Source organism: Drosophila albomicans, chromosome 3, assembly GCF_009650485.2.
Source record: "Drosophila albomicans strain 15112-1751.03 chromosome 3, ASM965048v2, whole genome shotgun sequence".
In the NCBI taxonomy this organism is placed as follows: Eukaryota; Metazoa; Arthropoda; class Insecta; order Diptera; family Drosophilidae; genus Drosophila; species Drosophila albomicans.
In genome coordinates this window covers 15,899,443-15,918,443 of record NC_047629.2, presented here as the reverse complement: position 1 = coordinate 15,918,443, position 19,001 = coordinate 15,899,443, and the positions used below count along the sequence as shown (strand labels likewise).

The following is a 19,001-nucleotide window of genomic DNA, read 5'->3' as shown; positions in this document are numbered from 1 at the left end:
GTATATGTATGTGCAGCTTTTGGACTTTTGAGGTCTTGTTCCTCTTGGTCTTTTGTTCCACTTGGCGGCGGGCGAGTGTTGCAATAAAATGCACATTAAAGACCTGGCAAAATGAAACAAAAATCGACAGTAAACGTACAAAGTATGTAGTATATATAATCCTATAATCGTATACAATCGTAAATTTGTAATCAGTTGCAAGAACATGTGTTTACACAGTCGGCGCTCTGGGTTCCACATGGCTGCCAAAAAAACAAAAAACAAAAAAAGCAACAGTTCTCGACATTCTGGCTCACCTGCCAAATAGCGGTCATGTGTTAATTGAATCGTTGCTAAATGCAGCGCTTTTAAATGTTTAAGCTGACACACTTCTTATTTACTCAGTTTATTCCGTTTTTAAGCGTTCTTAACGGCTATTAGAAAGCGACAGGCACAATGAAAGCGAAACAATCGTGCGAAGACAAGCCGAAAAGGCTGAGAAATTGTTACAAGGTCCCGACAAAATACAATATCAATAAATACCTTGCTTTATCTTAAGCGATGTTAAACATTTATGTTATTAATTTAATTTATAAATTCCTCCAGTTGATTTCTTGTATTTGTTCTCATTGCGTAAATGGAATGCATGTTTGAAAGTATTTGGAATAATTTAAATTCGTTTTCAGCTTTAAATTCGTTAATAAATTGTTATTTTTATTGCTGATATTATGATATTAAAACATTCCGAAAACTTGTTTTTAGAACTAATTATAAAATTTTGGCAAATTCGATATTCTCAAGAAAATAATAATAATCAAATTTTGAAAATTATACTATTATGTCTTTATTTTGCATTGCAATTTTGCAGAAATCCATTTACTAAGCAATCAAAAATTATTATTTATGCTACTTTACATGAGCTTCAAAATATTTCGCCGCCTAAAACTATGCAATGATAAATACAAAGACAACTTTACAAGCAGGCGCGGCCAACTGTTAATTTTGAATGCAAACAATTAAAAATTAAGCAAACACGATGGTAAAATCGAATGCAGCGAACGAAACTTAAGAGCGCATCAAAGAGCACAAAAGCTGGAAAAGCTCTCTGCGAGAGCGAGAGACAGAGAGAGAGAGAGCGCTTGGCTCAAAACTGGCAACCGACCGAACCACTCTCACTTTTCAACTGCAATTGCAGTGTGCAAGTGGCAGACTCTTTTTTTGCTGAAGCTTTGGGCAGTCGGCGAAGCTTTAGTTCCCGTTGACCACGCCGCTTTGGAGCGAGCTTGTTTTACCAGTTTATGGTCGACTTCGTTTCGACTTCGGCCCATGAACACTTTTAACATTATCGATTTGATATTAATTTTATTATTATTATTTTTGCACAATTTTGCAATGCAAGCTCTAACCGGGGGGGAATTTTTGTAGCGAGTGAGTTTTAGCTGGAACTGTTGCTAAAAGTTGCTTAGCTGCGCATGTTAATTAAATGTCTAAACAGCAACAGAAACAGAAACAGCTCAGCGACCAGGCGTTTAATTGCAAATTGCGGCATGCGACTTAATTATACACTTAAAATGACCATATGCTATGCCTTGAACTTCCATTAGCCAACCAACCATCGATTGCTGTTTGCATTGGCTGTGTGTTCGTGCTGCTCGCCCTGCGGACACGACATGTCGATGGATCGAGTAGTTGTGGAGGCATAATTTAAATAACGCTCTGATAACACACTTGCTGTCTTAATTTCAGTTTTTCTAAGCTCGCGTTTTGGAGTGACAGTTGCGTCGACAGACGACTGACAGCGGAACATGGGGAGCTCTTGTTGGTGCCCTGGTCAGCAATCGGCAGTGGCAAGCTGTTGTGACATGTGAGACATGTGTTGTGCTGGCTGGCCAGTTTAATTGACAGACATTGATAGTGGCAGACGCAGACGTCGATTGCACAAATCCCAGCTGATTAGTCACAGAGCCCACGCAACAATCAGACTCGAATCGAATCCTTTCGCAATCGCAGCTGATGAATGGGGCGGAATGCAGCAAATTATGGGGCGATGGTCGTTGGACTTTAAGGCTGAAAACAAAATTTGACATTAGTCCGTAATTAATCACAGCGAGAGCACAAAACACAACTTGAGGCTTTTTGATGTGAAATGAAGCACGGCGAAATTCCAGTGAAACGCTTTTGTCAGCAGGACAACACGAGAGCGGCATCTGTAAAGAAGCCCAAGCCTCTGCCTCTGCCTCTGCTTCTGACACTCAGAGTTCGCACTGCTTTTGCTCTGCTCTGCTCGACTCAACTCTGCTCTGACATGGGCTGGAGCATGTGCGAGGCTTCAAGGCCATTTGGTCTGTGGTCGCACAAGATTTATGAGTTAAGTGACACCCGCATTCACTTGGCCAACAAACTGGTTTCAACTTTAGAGCCACAGCGGCGCAGCAACGTTGGCGGCAAGTTCTTCATTAAACTTGTTGTTGCGACTGCGACTGCTGTTGCTGTTAATGTTAATGTTGTTGTTGTGTAGTTTAAGTCGCTTTGCCCGCTTATCTGAATTAATTATCAATAAAAGTATCAAAGTATCAACTTGATTAATTTCAAATAACATGCATAAAAGCAGTCACTAGTTAAATGAATCTGGCCAAAAATACCAAGCAAATAAATTTTTTCACTTGCCCCAATTCGTCTTCATTAATGTTCGCCACTCGGAGGTGCTGCTGCTAGCGGGGGAAACGGATGTGGAGGGAGTGCCACCTTCAGTGGCACTGCGTGTGCATTGACAAACAAATGGCAAAGTGTGCTGCAAGTCGCTCTAATTTGTTAATTTGTTTAACTAGTGACAAGACTCTAATTTGTTGCATATATTAAACGAAAGACTTAGGCAACGAACTTGACGAGCTGCAAAAAATTTGAGCAAACAATTCAACTTGTGGAGCTCTCTCACACGCATCCATCAAGCTCACCGAATGAACACATCAATGCCCATTTAAAGCCAGATTACCCGACTGGGCCTGAAAGTCAACATTTGATATGCCGCGACGACTGCCCAAAAATTAAACCTTGGCGCATAAATTAGTCACAGCAGCCGGTGGAGCTGCCACTAATGTCCACGCGTAGTTCGAAAAAAAATGCTTCATTTTATTTGTGTTGTATTTTGTTGTATTATGGCCAACGCATTTGTGGCATTTTCACATGAAAAACTGAACGCAAAAATAAATTGAGAGAAATAAAATCGCCAGAGATTACGCAATCTCACATAAATTAGACGTCTGTTTAGGATGACGTCGACGACGGCGACGAGTAGACGACTGTGTTGCCGCCTCTAATCACTGCTTAAATCAAGCGTGGCAAATTGGAGCAGTAACAAGTGCGCACACTGCTAACCGCCAACCATCAACCAGCAGTCAGCAGTCAGCAAAACCACCAAGCAACTATGTTTAACCGCAACGAGCAAAAATAAAAAAAATGAAAAGTACTCTATTCGTAACCGTAGTGCAAATCAGCAAGAAATCAACATTTTGCACTAGAAGCGAAAGCAAAAGTAAAGCAACTAAACTGGACAACATTTGCACAGGCTGGAAAACTGGAACTGTAAATACTAAACTACAGACTACAAAAAAAAAAATTGTAACTGAAACTGAAACTGGACTTGAGCACTCTGTGCTGTGCTGGTTCGACAAGACAAGAATTGCGCAAAGTGAGCTGAAATTACTAAAGAAGGCGATCCGCGTCCATATCTGTTTATTGCTCATAGTCGTCGCGTGAATACTCGCCATAGGTTTGGCCTGTATGTAAGCGAGTAAGTGAGTAGTATTCGTATTCCTGGCTGAGTAGCAAGCGAGCCGCTCACTTATAGCCCATAACCGTTCGTGCCGCATGCCAAGACAATGCCGAGACAACAACACAGAAAAAATTAAACTTGATTAAACAAAATTGTTTAACTTTTTCGGGGGGTTGGCTGCTGAACTGTGGTTCAAAGGCGAATGCGGGTTAAATTTGATATAAATTGATTGAGGCGCGCATTTTGCGAATAACTGAATAGCTGGGCCGGAAAAGACTTATGAATATGAGGCCCGACAAAAGTGAGGCCTTAAGTAATGTGCCCCTAAATAGGCCTGCCTAAGGTCGCCAGCTTGCCAGTTTCCCATGCTTGTGGAGCAAGCATACAGTTCAGTTCACTTTCCAATTAACTGAGTGCATACTGTGCATTTTGTGTGCTGCTAATTTACGGCACGTCCAAGTGGCAAAACAGCTGCCCAAAATGCCTGCTTAGGCACAAACTTACTAGCTAGTGGCAACGCGGCAGCGGCAGCGGCAGCCGTTTCAATTTCAAATTAAATTTGTATTCAAATAGTAGACCAACATCACATCGCGTCGCGTCGCGTCGCCTCGCCAAGTCAGAGTTTGTCGAGCCGCCACTCAACTGGGCAATGACAAGCAAATTAACCACAACTGCTGCGAGAGCTCAAATCTAGAGGTTGCACCACAGCAGCAGCAACCAGCTCTATACCTGGACAATCAGCACCCAACCAACTTCAACTGTCTCTTTGTCTGAGTGTTTGGTTGCTGCTGCTGTTATTGCTGTTGCTGGTTAACGTTAACTACGTCCATCTAGCTATCCACACGGCAGTCAAAAGCCCAACCCATATTCTGAAACAGATGCTTAGACTCAGTCACTACTTGTATTCACATTCGTATTCATAGTTTTCCACGTGTGTTAACCTTGAGTAAAATGAAATTTCACAGCGCTTTGCTCGAGTTTTGATTTGAATTTTTTGGGCTGTTGTTGTTGCAGCCCCACAGTTACACACATAAATCTCTGTTATTGCCTCCCCTCGTTTGTAATTAGTTTCAAAGGGCCACAGCCATGAGGCCCACCTGTTGAGCTGTCGATCTGTTAGATTTTGGGGTTTGCCACTCAGTCAGTCAGTCATTCAGTCTTCTAATGTATTTAGAGCGGCAAACGATTGGCATTCAATTGCAGCCACACAATGTGTAATTAAAGGCCCATATTTTGGTCAATTATGGCCTGCCAAATTGGCAAGTATAAAATATATATCTAATATATATAACAATAACAAATATAAGGCAAATTAATTGGCTTACATTTTGCTGCTGCTGCGGCTGCCGCTGCGGTGATTGAGCAAACGAGGTGCAGAGTCAATGGATATGGGCTTAGGAGCAGCAGCGCAGCAGCGAATGCCTGCCTTTTGTACCAACCATATGGTTGCAACTGAATTCAACTTCGCAGCTGCTTGAATTGTTTTTATTATTATTGTTGCTATTGCTGTGCTCTTTTTGTGGCGCGGGCGGTCGCGCATTGTTCAACGATAATTTTCTATAACAATTTGTTGTAGCCGGCGCCGTCGTTGTTTTTAATTGCACTCTGGGCACATGGGTCACTTGGTTGCTGGGCTGCTCGACTTTTTGCCCAGTTTTTGGTTTACTTTGGTTTGTATATTGTTGATTGTATAATGACCGCAGGCCTTTCACTTGCAACAGCAAGCGACAGCGACAAACAAAAAGCCAACTCATTTTTGGCTATTATTTTATTTGTCTGCCCGTTTGAAATTAGTTCAGAAAAGAAACAGCATTCAAAACGCCCACCCCATGAAGGAAAAAATGTTGAGCACTTGACAACGGTTCCAACAAGAAAAAATTGTGCAATTAGTGCAACAGCGGTACAGAAAAAGTGCAGCACAGGTGAAAGGCAACGACTGCGGCAGTCTACAAAGCCATTTAAACAAACTCCATAAGTCACAAAATCCTGTCTGGCCAAAAACACACACCACAGACAAACAATGAACTGCTCTGCTCAAATGGCGCTGGCAGCGCACGCGCGTACCACAAAATCCGCATAGATATGCGAGTATTTATATATATACATATATATTGTATATATAGTATATCTATTGAATATCACTTAACAAGCGCAGCTGTCAGCAACCAGTTGGCGGCTTATAATGAATTGTTCGGCCACATTGTTTCAAATTACATGATATCATTCCACGACGCATTGCCCCAAAAGCAAAAGCAACATCAACAGCGGCAGCAGCAGCAGCCACAGGAACAACAGCGAACAAAACACATACAGAAAAAATTTGACGAAAAAAACATGCACGCGACAAAGCGTAGATCAGATAGCAACATTTGGAGTCGGAGTACATTTTTGGTAACCAAAAAAAAAAAAAAAACAAAAACACAGACAGAAAAATTTAAAATAAAGCAAAACAGTAGCCAGGAAAACGAAAGACTCAAGCGACAAACTTGGTCAAATAGTTTTGGCATCGTCATGGTAAAGAATTCTGCCAGCGCAGTTACACGGAATGCTACTTAGGCTGCTAGTTAAGCCAATGGTGTGGCACTGGCAAGTGGCAAGAGATGCTGCCACAAGTTGTTGTCAAAGGTCGTGTCGTCGGCAGCGAAAGTGCGTCGAATGCGACTGCTGTGTGGCAGTTGTTATTGCCTCGCCCTTTTTGTCGTTGACGTTTTTTCTTTTCCTCTTTATTTTTTGCGTCTTTGGTGCAGCTGGCGAAACTTGTTTCTGGGGTTTCCTGTTGTGGCATGCCACAAAAACATGCATAAATCAGCTGCAAGAGGCGTGCTCCACGCTTAACCACATTAGCCCCCGACGACTCGACCGAACTGACCTACATAATACATTCAAGCAAAAGGGTTTTTTATTGGCCATTGCGCAATAGTTGAGCTGCTGTTGATGCTAGTGTTGATGGCAGTGCTGATGTTTGTTGGTATTGGTCTTGGTTATGCTCTTAGCCAGGCCCAAAAGCTCAGAGCTGTGCTGTGCTTGGGGTCTATTGATGTTAGCCTTCGCATTGAGCCAATGACATCAAATGCCAAAATAGCGCACAATCATTTCAGTAAATGATTTAATTAAGCTAAACAGCCAGAGTTTTGTATCTCGTTGTCGCCTGCTCTCGCTTCATATTCCCCTTTACGAAAAAATACTCATTCATATCTTTTCTGTGCAGACGTGACAAAGTACGTGTGTTGCCATTAACGCCAATCGGTTCGAGTGCTTTTCGAGTGTGTGACATATTGGCGTCAAGTTCACAACCTGCCCTCAAACAAAAGGCAACCAAAGTGGCGCTGATCGAGCGACATTGATTACCTGTTGGCTTCAGATTTTTTTTTTCCGTTTTCTTTTGGCTTTAGCTATGGCTTATGGCCCACAAGAACGCACTTGAGTTATTAGCGGCTTATAAACCAATGAATACGCGTCGCATACACACATATAGCCGAGTCATATATCATGCATATATAGTCTTAAACCCATTGTTGAACTTTTGCAGAACTCAAATCATTTGAAGTGTTTCCGTTTTGTAATTGTATTTGCCAATCGCTGAAGCTGAAACTGAAGCTGATTGCTGGAAGGGAAGTGCGCGTTTGTGTCTCAAGTCTTTTGTTGTTGCCATCACAAGAATAATTTGCCAAAAAATTAATAAGAAATCTGCTCGTATGTCTTTAGCTATTTATGAGTGTGAATTGACATTGATGTATGTACATACGAGTAAAGCCAATATCCGTTGCTTTATGAATGAGTTGCAGCTAACTCTAGCTTCGACGGATAACCGACGATAACCGTAGCGGGTCAATGTTACCAACACCTTCTGTGGACTTGAACTTTGTATATATATACATTTTTTTTTTAATTTTTTGGGTCTTTGTGTGTTGTTTTTTCCCCTATGCGTCTTTTTTCTTGTTTTGACAAAGTGCAAACATTAAGTAAAGATAAGTAAAGCCAAGGCTCAGCTTGAGTTTAATGACAGTCGTTGACAGCTAACAAACCAACCTCCAAATTGCAGGTACTTATGTGTTGCATAGCGTAAATAGTTTTATTAGATTATTGCATACAAAATTACGCATAATTCAAGCCTTGTTTTGTCTGGCATCTAAATAATTATTAATATGTTAAGCATTGTTTTTCGGTCGGAGCTTTAAGTTTTTAGTTGACCGCAAGCGTTGCTCAGGTTTTTTTACACATTGGATTTGTTTTGCGCTCCCTCTTTTCTCTATTTTGTTGGCAAATTTTCAACGCTCGCCCAATTTTAATTACAGATACACGAGGCTGATTTTTTATTTTTTTTGTTTTGTTGGTACACACTACTTTTGTTGTGCCACGACACGAGGTGCGCCATTTGAACTTGACTTTAATTGGCTTTCAATAAAAACAATTATGTGTTTCTCTATAGCGTTTATATCTAATTAGATTGCCGCTTTGGGCCATGTTGGGCTTAGTCTTTCACTTGGATGGATGGCGTCGCAAAAAAATCTTTCACTTTTCGATTTCATTAACGCGTCCAATCGATTTCGGGCCTCGAAGTCGAATTATATAATGCCGCATACCATGCGACTGCATATTGTTGTGAATGCCAAACGTGTGTGTAAGCTTAACGTTTTTGGATTTCACAGTTAACGCCCAACCGCAGTGAATATGGACGACGATTGTGCTGCCAAAGTATAACAAGTGCAAAATGAAGAAACTACAACTTGATGATGGCTACATTTTGTGTATGTGCCATGCCCTGCATGTTAAACTCATCATAATTTCCAGTTAAGTCGAGGCATTTCGCCAAATGTTTTTGACCATTGTGTATGCTGGACATGCTCCACGCCCACTCACAGTCGTAGCGTTTATGATGCCATCATGAGTGCGCTTAGTTCATAATTTGATAATAGCGACCATTAAACTAAACAAAAAGTGCGCATAAAACTTCTGCCTAGCGACTGGACAGCTGCTATTTGTTGTTGTTGTTGTCTGGCATAATTAGCACCCAACTAAATGATTATAAAGTGGTTTGTGCTTCGCTTTGTGCGCTGGTGTCAAAACACAAACACACTTAGTAGATAGCGTACAAACAGTGTCATTAGCTGGGAAATGAAGCTACATTTCGGACTCTGTCTGTTATTACTCGATGTGGGATTAGGTAATACTGGGCCAAAAATGAAGTCATTTACTTGCTATGTGTGTGTATGTTTGATATTTATTTAAACAAATTAAATGTGTGTGAAAAATGTGTGCACATGTTTATTATTGATAGACCAAACAAAGGCAGACAAACACACAACACAGCACAACACAAACAAAAGACTTAGGCAACGAACTTGGCGGACTCACAGCAACCACAGCAACACATGAATTTATTATTATTATAATTTAACTGGCTACAATTTCTAGACATTCCCAGCATTGTTGCTGATGCTGCTGTTGCTGCTGCTGCTGCGTCAATCATGCCTGCCTAGAACTTCATTTTATTTGCAGTTTCAATTGGATATCTTTTGCACGCTTGCCCCATGTGGCTGTGGCCAGTGCGCTGGGTGGGTGCAGCCAGCTTTATAAAATGTTAACCAGTTAGAATTAAAAAATGCATTGGGTAGACTTTCAGATACTCAGTAGTTGCATAACAAAATGTGGGTAATTGCAAGAATTCGTTTACAAGGAAAAAAGAACGAATTTTTTAATTTTCATCATAAGAAAACATTTCTTAAAGCAATCTACGCTATAAATATACTGCTATCCAGAGCAAAAGCATAAATATATATAACCTTTTCTTATTTCTAAAAATTTGTTTACTGTAAATAGTGTCGCACGTGACAAATTCCGTCAAAGAATTACCTATATATATTTTTTGTTACAGTTTTTTTTACTATTTCTTCTTCAATAAAAAAAGCAAGCGGCCGATGGAATAATTTGCTCTGCTCGTAAAAAATCTGCACAACTCAGCTTATTATACCCTTTTCATAGCTGCAGGCTTCAAAAATCCATTAATCTCATGAAATGTTGCACTGCATTTGCAGCCACAGCAACAACGACAACAGAGGCGGCAACAACTATGATCAGCAATGGCAAGTTGTTAGTTAGTTGTTGGCTTTTGGCCTGGCATTTTTAATTGACGCGCTGCCAGCATATATTTACTTTGATTTTGTAATTATTTTTTCTTTGCAGTCGAACAGGTTCATGAGAGACACAGCTCAGGTCGAAGCCAAAGACTGTTACAGTTCTTTGCATTTTTTATGCAAATGCGCTGCACTTGTTGCAGTTTTTTAATAAGCCATTTTATTTATTTATTTTGGTCGACAATAGCGTAATTGTTCTGCACGTTTAATTGCCGTCACATAAATCGTTGGCAAATCGCCGAGCCGTGTGCTCTGATTTATGACTTTGTCAGGTGTCGCGTTTGTCGCCTAAGTCTTTTGTTTTTTAGTTGTGGGCGTAATGTAAGAGCGCGCTTAATTAAAAGCTTGCTGACATTTTACGCGAATTAACGACACTTTGACCTTCGCAATGTCATTAGAATAACGCAGCGCATCAATATACAATTTACCGTTATCCACATGCCCGTATGAATGCACTTGTATGTGTGTAAGTCAGGCTTCATCTGTTTCTGGTTATTGGCGACGTTGTTGTCGGCAAAAGCTTTCAAGTAATACACACAAAAAAGAAATGAAATGATAAATAAACGTACACAGTCCGAAAAAACCAACTTAATTTGTAAAAAAGAAATGCCGATGAAGTTGACGATCATCGCGATGATGATGATGGCTTTGCCTCGCTCTGATGATGTAATTATCACGTAGTAGAAAGCTGTAGACACAAACACTATGCGAGTTGTATCTCTCTTCTCTCGGCGAGATTGATGATCGAAATATGCAAATTAGCGGCGCGTTTGCCAAGAATTATTGCTTTTTGGTTAACAGCCTTTTGACCTGTCCAAGAATTTATTGCAGTTTTTTTTCCTGATTTTTCTGCTTGTCACACAGCCATAAGAGTTAAGAGAGTGACCAAAGAGAATACCTTAAGCTCAGCTGTTTATTGGGCAAATGCAAAAGAGTTGCTTAGTTAAGCTTGGCTCGGTGCAAAAGCTTCGCTTTCAGCTTGGCACTCTGCAAGCTTCGACACGCTAAATGCTATTAAACCAAGTTAAAGCCATGAGCAAAAGTTTTTTTTCGTGCACGAACACACGAAAAAAACCCGAACAACGAACAGCGAACAACGAATCGAGCAACGGCCAACGTAACCGAACTTACGGTAAGGCCAACAACAAGCCAGCTGAAGCCAGATCCAAAGCGAGACCCAAGACCGTCTTGGCCGTCAACGGCCGTCGTCAGTCGAGTCGCGAAAGTCGTCGAGTGCGTTTGTTGCCAGTTGCTTTTGTTGCTGTCGGTGCGGCACAGTGAAAACACACACACACATACACCACATAGCACACAGTTGAAGCAAAGCAGAGCAAAAGTTGTGAGTAAGCTGTGGAGCCCATGGTGCCCTGGTGCTGTCGAGCAGTGGCTAAAAGCAAAACAAACAAATATCAAAGAAAGAAAGAAAAAACAACCTCCTCATCATTATTATTATTATCATCGTCATCGTCTTCATCATTTTTTTGTGCGCGCAGTCGTTATGCAATTTGAAGTGCGTCCAAAATAATATTGAAATAGCAAGCGAAAACCAAAACAAATAATAAGTAAAAAGTTGGTTAACGATCACAAAAAAAAATAAACCAAAACATCAACATACATTCTTTTTTCGGTTATAATTAATTAATGAAATTCACAAAATTTGTGCGACAGACACTTTGCATTAAAAACTACAACGAAAATTAATTGGTTGCCAGCAAATTCTGTGGCCAAATTTTGAAACGGAATATTTGAAAAATTATTAGAAACACGTTTGCAAATAAGATAACAAAAACACAGCCAAAGTGAAATTAATGCAACAACAAACTGCAAACACGCATAAATTGTCACGACAACAACAAAAAAAAAACGAAAACCAAAGTGGTAAAGTGAAAAGCGCACGCGTCTTGGCAAAAAAGAAATTGAATTGAAAATCAATAAGAAAAATAATATAAAAAGTACATAAATAATAATTATAGAAAATCATTGTTACAGCATTAAAAGTGCATAAAAAGCATAGCAGCAGCAGCAACAACAACAACAGCAGCTACGGTAGCAGCAACAGGCGTCTGCTACGTAATCATTGGGAAAATATCTGCAATTTTGCAACAATTTCGACATTGCAGCAGCAACAACAACAACAGCAGCAGCAGCAGCGGCAACTGCAACAAAAGTAATTGAGCAAAAGGTGAGTAGCATGTCAGACACGCATGCAACAATAACGTGTAGCTTCATGCAACACAGCTGCAGCAGCAGCAGCACCACCACCAACAGCAACAGTCAGCCCTCGCCCTGTAAAACGTGGCGTATGCGTAACATTTAGCCAAATACCAAATGCATTCATATTCACACGCCCCACAGCAGTCGCTGTCTCTGTCTCTGAGTGTGCGTATTGTTGTGCACTTCCTGTTTTGTTGTTGTTTTGCTACATTTATTTCCAAGTCAAGCTTTGGTTTCGTTTTCATTTTCATTTAAATACAAAATAATATGATGGCAGCAAGTGTACGACGACGACGATACGATACAAGCCGGAGACGACGAGCTCAGCTCAAGGTTGTCATCATTGTTTTTGTTGTTGTTGATCGTTGTTGTTGTCGAAAAAGATCAGACTGAATATATATGTTAAAAACGGCCGATTTGTGTCTATTTTATGTATATTTATGAAGCTTAACATACCAAACTGGAAATGTTTTTAGGACTAATTAAAACTATTAGTGCAGAATTAACGATACAATGTCAAATTGTGACTTAGGCATCGCTCTAGTTAGGCACAGTTGTATTATGGCCCTGAAACACAACCAAAACGAAAAGCAAAACAACTGTTGGCAATGCTGACAAAACTGACTGATGAGTCGTCATCACGCCTCCGAAACAAATGCAGTTAATAAACTAAAAGACGTGCCTCAAAACAAAAAAAAGCAAATCGAAACAAAAAAATATAATGCAGTAGGTGTTGCGACAATTGTCGTGGAAGGAAGTCGCCGTGAGTTGCAGTTTGGCTTGGCTGCCTCACGTCTCTCTCTTTCTCTCTCTCAGTTCTTGGTGGGAGTCAATTAGTGTGCAAAAATTTAAATGCAGCAACAACTGGCAACAGTTACAGACGCAGCCGCAGCATCGGCAGCAGGGATAGGGATAGGGGCAGGGGCTGAGGCTGAGGCACCCAATTATGCAGCCATAAATGTAAACAATCGCGTAAAAGACCTTAAAGTGTTCAGGCAGAAGAAGACGAAGCTGCAGACAACCAGACGAACAGACATGAAGGCAGACCCTCAGCGAGACGTGTTGAAAATGCAGTAACCAAATATGCAAAGTTCAGTTGGTCTTGCTCAGCGCCTCCCTCCTTCGACTTGTGCTATTGCAAGAACCTCAAATGCACACACTACGACTTTAGACAATAACGTGGCAATTTAATGGGAAATGTCAGTCACAAGCGTACAGCAACAGCAACAGCAATAGTTGACTTCATTTTCTCAGAAGCAACAAAAGAAAAACTACAAAAACAACACAGCAACTTATGCATGAACAAATGAGTTTTCGTGCGCACAGACACAAAAAAAAGGTCGTGGCAAAGTTACAAACGCAATGACAGAACAACAACAACAACAACAGCAACAACAACTGCAGCAACAACAAAACAATGACGACAACGCGGCGTATGCGCAATACGCCAAAGCAAAGACAATCGACATATATATTTCATTGAATCCCAACTTGAACTGTGCCAAAAAGGCATGACTACAGAAATTCCCTTCACTCCACACTCCACAGTTAAAGATCTCTGCTATCTATTAATATTTTGTATCGACAACAAAAATATATTCAGATTTCTTGTCAATTGAAATGTCTTTCCAATGTCTACACAGAACGGTGTCGCTCTTTTGTTTTCTTCTTCTGGCATTTCTTTCGTTGCTGTTTACAAATGCGTTGCGCATTTTTATGAGCTGCCAATTTGTTATCCATTCCATTGATTTGTTATACATGTAGCTATATCTATATATGTATGTGTATGTGTGTGTGGGTTCCCAAAGTACAATTTATGGCGTTTGTTCATTAGTGAAATTAGGAAATGGGTTAATCATATGCCTGGAACATGCTAATTTCTCCTCATAGCAGTCAAAAAGAATGCGTATTGTGTGGCTAAAAGTTCAATGATATCTCGGAAATGAGGCGCATTCATTTAGCCACTTGAACGTCAGCACGCAAGATATTAAAAGTTAATTAAATTGTTGATGCTTACATTACGCTCGTGTTCGCTGTTGTTATTATTGTTGTTAACGATTAGCCCGATAGTGTCGGTATTAGCTGATGGCCTTTAATGTCTTATCGCACAGCACAACACAACAACAGTCATAGACCCAACCCTAAACAGCCTCTGGCGTTGGTCGGTGTCTTTATTAAAACATTATTTCATTCATTTGGCATTGTTTTCTCGAATATAAATTGCATTTTAAGTGCACGCGTAGGCCACAAAAAAAAGGTATTTGTAGCTGCTGCTGCTGTTGCTCGATTCAATCTGGTAGACAAAACGCTTGTTAAACAAAACACAGACAATATTATGATCTCTCTGTCGTGTTACTTCACATTTCCGCTCTTCATCAACATCAACAGCAGCATTCAGCAGCAGCATCAGCAATGTGTAATAAATAAAAGCAACTTTCGTGGCTTTCGAGGGCCGTCGTCGCATTTGAAAAGTGAAAAGCAGCTGCTGGCTAGCTAGCTGGTCTCTTGATTGCAGGCGTGTGATAAGCACCAGAAATCGCCAACCTAAACTTCAATTCAAAGTCTTAAATAGCCACTGCTTTCATTCAGTTTTACTTCATTTATTTAGCCAAAACTAATGATGCTCAGACAGACGAAGAAAGAGAGAGAAAGATGCTAAAAAAAAGAAAGAAAGAAAGAAAATTCGTTTCATTTTCAAAATCACTCGCTCGTGGAAAATTTAGTGTACTTCGACGCTCACATGTGTGTGTGTGTGCGAGTGAGTGTGTATTGTAGGTTTGCTTAAATTGCTATGGTTTACATTGCAATGGGTTGGCTGCACGCCACATCTCTACGAGACACCGACATGGATGCCACAGAGCAGACAGGCTCTCTAGCCAGTTGAAGCGTGCAGACCAAATGGAAACTGAAAACTGTTAACTTGAAACTGTAAACTGTAAACTGAGATTCAAACTGAAAACGAAAGCAGCCGCCAACTCGTGTTGTTGTTGCTGTTTTTTTGCAAGTAATTTCTGTGTTGTTCGCTTTGGTTTTTGCTTTGCTTTTCACTCCGCAAAACTAATAGTTGTTGTTTGGGTTTTTGGCCAGCCAAAAGTTGCACTCGTCTCTTTTGGACAGTGCAAGTTTGTTGTTGTTGTTGTCGGTGCTATGGGTAAAACGTAACGAATCTAAAATACGCGCCAAAAATGCGGAACACTATTCGAGGCATAATGAAAGTGTCAACTTGTTTGCTGCTGCTGCCAACGTTAGACAGCCCTGAACCAGTTTGATATCACCTGCAACATGATGTCTTCGACAGTCTAACTTCAGTTTCAGTTGAATGTAAATGCAGCTGCAATCAAAAGCAACTCAGCAACCAACCAACCAACCAGTTAGAGCCCCTTCTCCCGGTGCAATACTTTTCATCTATCATATTGATTAATTGTGAGAGCGTTCGGCAATCGGCCTAAAAAGCATTCGTTGATGATGCAACCGAAATACTTAACTAATGAATGGCTCAACTGCTCAAAAAAATATTAACTTGGATTAGTCGATTAGTGTAGCAGAGAATTAGGTAGAAATTAAGTGTGTACGAATGTCATTTGCTGTTATGCTGCGAGTTCGTCACTTAAGTCATTCGATTTGAGACGATTTTTGGTGTCCACATTTGCATTTGGAAGCGTGTCAAGTAATTTGTAAATTTACATTTTTGAGAAGAAAAACATTGAAAACAGAAAACTGAAAACCAATATCAATCAAATTTACAGCGAAGTCAAATTTAAAAATTGAAATGTTAACTTTTTGGTTAGCTCTCGGATTTCTTGTCTCTAGTTTATTTGTGTTTGTCGCTTTTTTGTGTTGTGTTGCGCAAAGTCAAAACGCTGACAGTTACATGACTTTAAAATACATATGCGCGAGTGTATTGTTAAACCTTATGATTTAACAGAAACTCGTTCAATAATTGCGTGAATGATGGAACGATGAGCGCCAAACATAGTCAGAGATGTGCGTGTTGTGTGTTGTCTGTTGGGTCTGTGAAGATGGGAAATGTGAGTGCTCTTGCGAAATGCAATATGCATATACTTATGCATATTTATGTTTGTTGTTTAATGATATATGTGTGTATAGTATTATATATATACGCTCTTAATATGTTTGTTCGATTCGGTTGTTGGTGTCGCTTACTGATGGCGATAATGATGCTTTCTACGCTTGGCGCGCTCAGGTGTTAAATAGCCAAAAAAAACAAAACAAACACACACCAAAACTCTTTTAACAAAAATAAAGACAAGCAGCAAGCGGCAAGTTTCAAGTTCCGCAAGACATTGTTTTGGCCGCCGCCTTTTGAATTTTGCACTATTAGCTTCCTATTTGCACACGCGATATATCTATTTGCAAAACATATACTTGGATATATATATCTCCGTCTGTATACGATTTGCATAATGAAAACCTTAACCCCAACAATAGATGTGGCCAAGTAACTGAACCATGCCAATGCGGAGCACTTTCACGGCGTTGTTATGCAAATTAAAGCATTTGATTAGCCATAGCCACAGCTATAACAGGGTTGGAGTCGAGAGTCAGAGTCAGAGCCAAAAGTCGAGTACCTCTAAACAATACGCATTAAACCGATAAATATGTATTATGAATATATTTTCCATTATACGTATGTGTACCCACATAGATCTCCCTCTTCGCTCCCCTTTTGCGCCATGGCTTAAAAGTCAATGACTGCTTAATTTAATTTGGCAACAAATCAATGGCCACGCTCATCTCAATGGCTTGAACTTCTTCTCTCGCTCGGCTTGACCTCAGCGTGAATTTCGAGCAGACTGTGAAAACAATTTCGTTTTGGGATATTTTCTTTTGCGGCATAGCCAACACAAAAAAAAAAAACACTGAAAGAGGTTTGTTTATTTCTGGCCATAGCCAATCAATCAAATTCTTGCCAGAGCAAAACACAAATTCTTCTTCAAGCTTGTCACAAGCGCAAAAGAAGAAGTTGAAGTCGACGAAAGTATCAAATGTTTTGTGGCACGTTAAAGAAGCGCTTCATTAGCGCGACTTTCATGTCGGTTCTGGTTACATAATGAGCCCTAAGGCAAAAAAAAACACGAAAAATAATGGAATTACTTTCTAACCTGATCTGACCTTAACATCGTTGGGCTCGGCTACTTTTGGCAAATGATTTTGCGAAATTTTTGTTTAGGCTTTTGTACCTTAAACCTGTTGCAACATTGCGTGGTTGTCAACTGCCAAATGTGATGGATTTCAATGCAACAAACAACGCCCACACATCGTTGTGTTGTTAACTAGTCTTCACATGAAGGTGCCCACATCTCAACGAGTGTAAACAAATGAGCTACAACAGCTGCTGCGACGCTTCCAACTAGCCAAACATTGCCAAACACTCACACAGAGAGGGAGAAAAAGAGAGAGAGGGGGAAACACACGTGCTGTGTGTTTACAGCTAAAATAGTAAATCTCGTGACGCATTCGCAGTGCAGTTGAACTCTGCTTAAACAATGACAACGTTAGGTAAACGAACTGAAAACTATTTGCAGTTGGCAGTCGGTAGTTGGCAGTCGGCTGTCGACTCTCAACTCTCGACAGCAGCAGCCGGCAAATGTTAAGTGAAAAAGTGGCCATCATAATGTGAGCGACGTCGCTGTTGCAGTCGCAGCCAATGACCGACACGTTGCAAGCAGTCAAAGTCATCATAAACAACAACAACAACGGCAACGACAACGTTGTTTGTCAATGCAGCATTAGAATTTTCATGCAGGCAGCCCACTTCACACCCATTTAAGTAAATTTACATGGCTGATAATTAATATGCAAACGCTGTCTGGGCTATGACTACGATTCTACATACATATCTGACGGTTTGTCATCATCAAAATTCTTTATTGATTTTCCGTCCCCCACGTAAAACAACTGAAAATACTCGTGCTCATTGTTAATGACGTCGTTGACGTTGTCGTTGTCGTTGACTTTCATTCATAAAACGCGGCAAGTTATCGTTGCTAGTTAATATGCAGCAAGTACGCTTATAATTTATAATTAATGCATATATTCGATTGCTAGACTGGCAACCCAAAGAAAGTTCTATTCGAAAGTCAGAGAGCCGCCCGCCAATCGAAAGACTTGTACGCAGACAACAAACTTTTATCGCGCATGCACATCAATTTTCCATTCGTTTTGCTTGTTGTTGAAGATTTTTCACAGTTGTCCAAAATCGAATTGCGAACGCAACACGAAATAGTTTACTTTCTATTTCGTCGGTGCTCATCAATTTCATGATGCAAAAGATATTTCATCAACGGCGAAAGCATTTTTATTGCTTGCAGCTTCAAAAAACTGTCAATGATAGCGGCAGATGTAGCTGCTTTGATGTTAATGAACTCGTCGAATATATTGCGGAAAAAATGTATATTAATAATTGAATAATCTATTCACATAAGTCGCTTAATGTCTTTATTAATGTACGAGTATGTGGAAGCATTACGCTTTAAAATAATTTCAAAACTCGCATTTAATTGTGAAAGTTCATCGCCGCCGCAGTTAGCATTCAAATTGAGTTGTAGTTGGCTATTTGGCCATAAAGCACTAACTGGCACTTATGAATTCCAGTATCTTATGTCAAAGTCTGATTAATTGGCATTATTTTAATAATACCAAATTGGCCAACAGATCTCAAAGACAAAGGTTATTTACTGCGATTTTTTGTGAAAGTCTTTGTGATTTTTGTGCGTGCAAAACACAGAAAAAGAAAAAAAAGCGAGAAAACAATTTGAAAGTGAATGCGAGTTTAGCGATGACATTGGCAAATGCATGGCTTAATGTTCACAATTTTAATTCCTGCAGTCAACAGTGAAATATAACAGTAAAAGTGCTTGAAGCTATGCAGACAAATCAGC

At 40.2% G+C, this 19,001-nt stretch overlaps 1 protein-coding gene across 2 annotated transcripts in view; it reads left to right on the top strand.

Annotated features, from left to right (window-relative positions):
• The first annotated feature begins 11,084 nt into the window (after positions 1–11,084).
• LOC117569492 (uncharacterized) overlaps positions 11,085–19,001 on the top strand; it is a 30,069-nt gene continuing 22,152 nt past the window's right edge. The window contains exons 1-2 of one of the 2 annotated variants that reach the window (XM_052005117.1): positions 11,085–11,224; positions 11,875–12,067. The gene's annotated coding sequence lies outside the window, so the exon portion shown is untranslated. Of the gene's footprint in view, positions 12,068–19,001 lie in introns of both variants that reach the window. The other variant, XM_034250673.2, reaches the window with a different exon arrangement.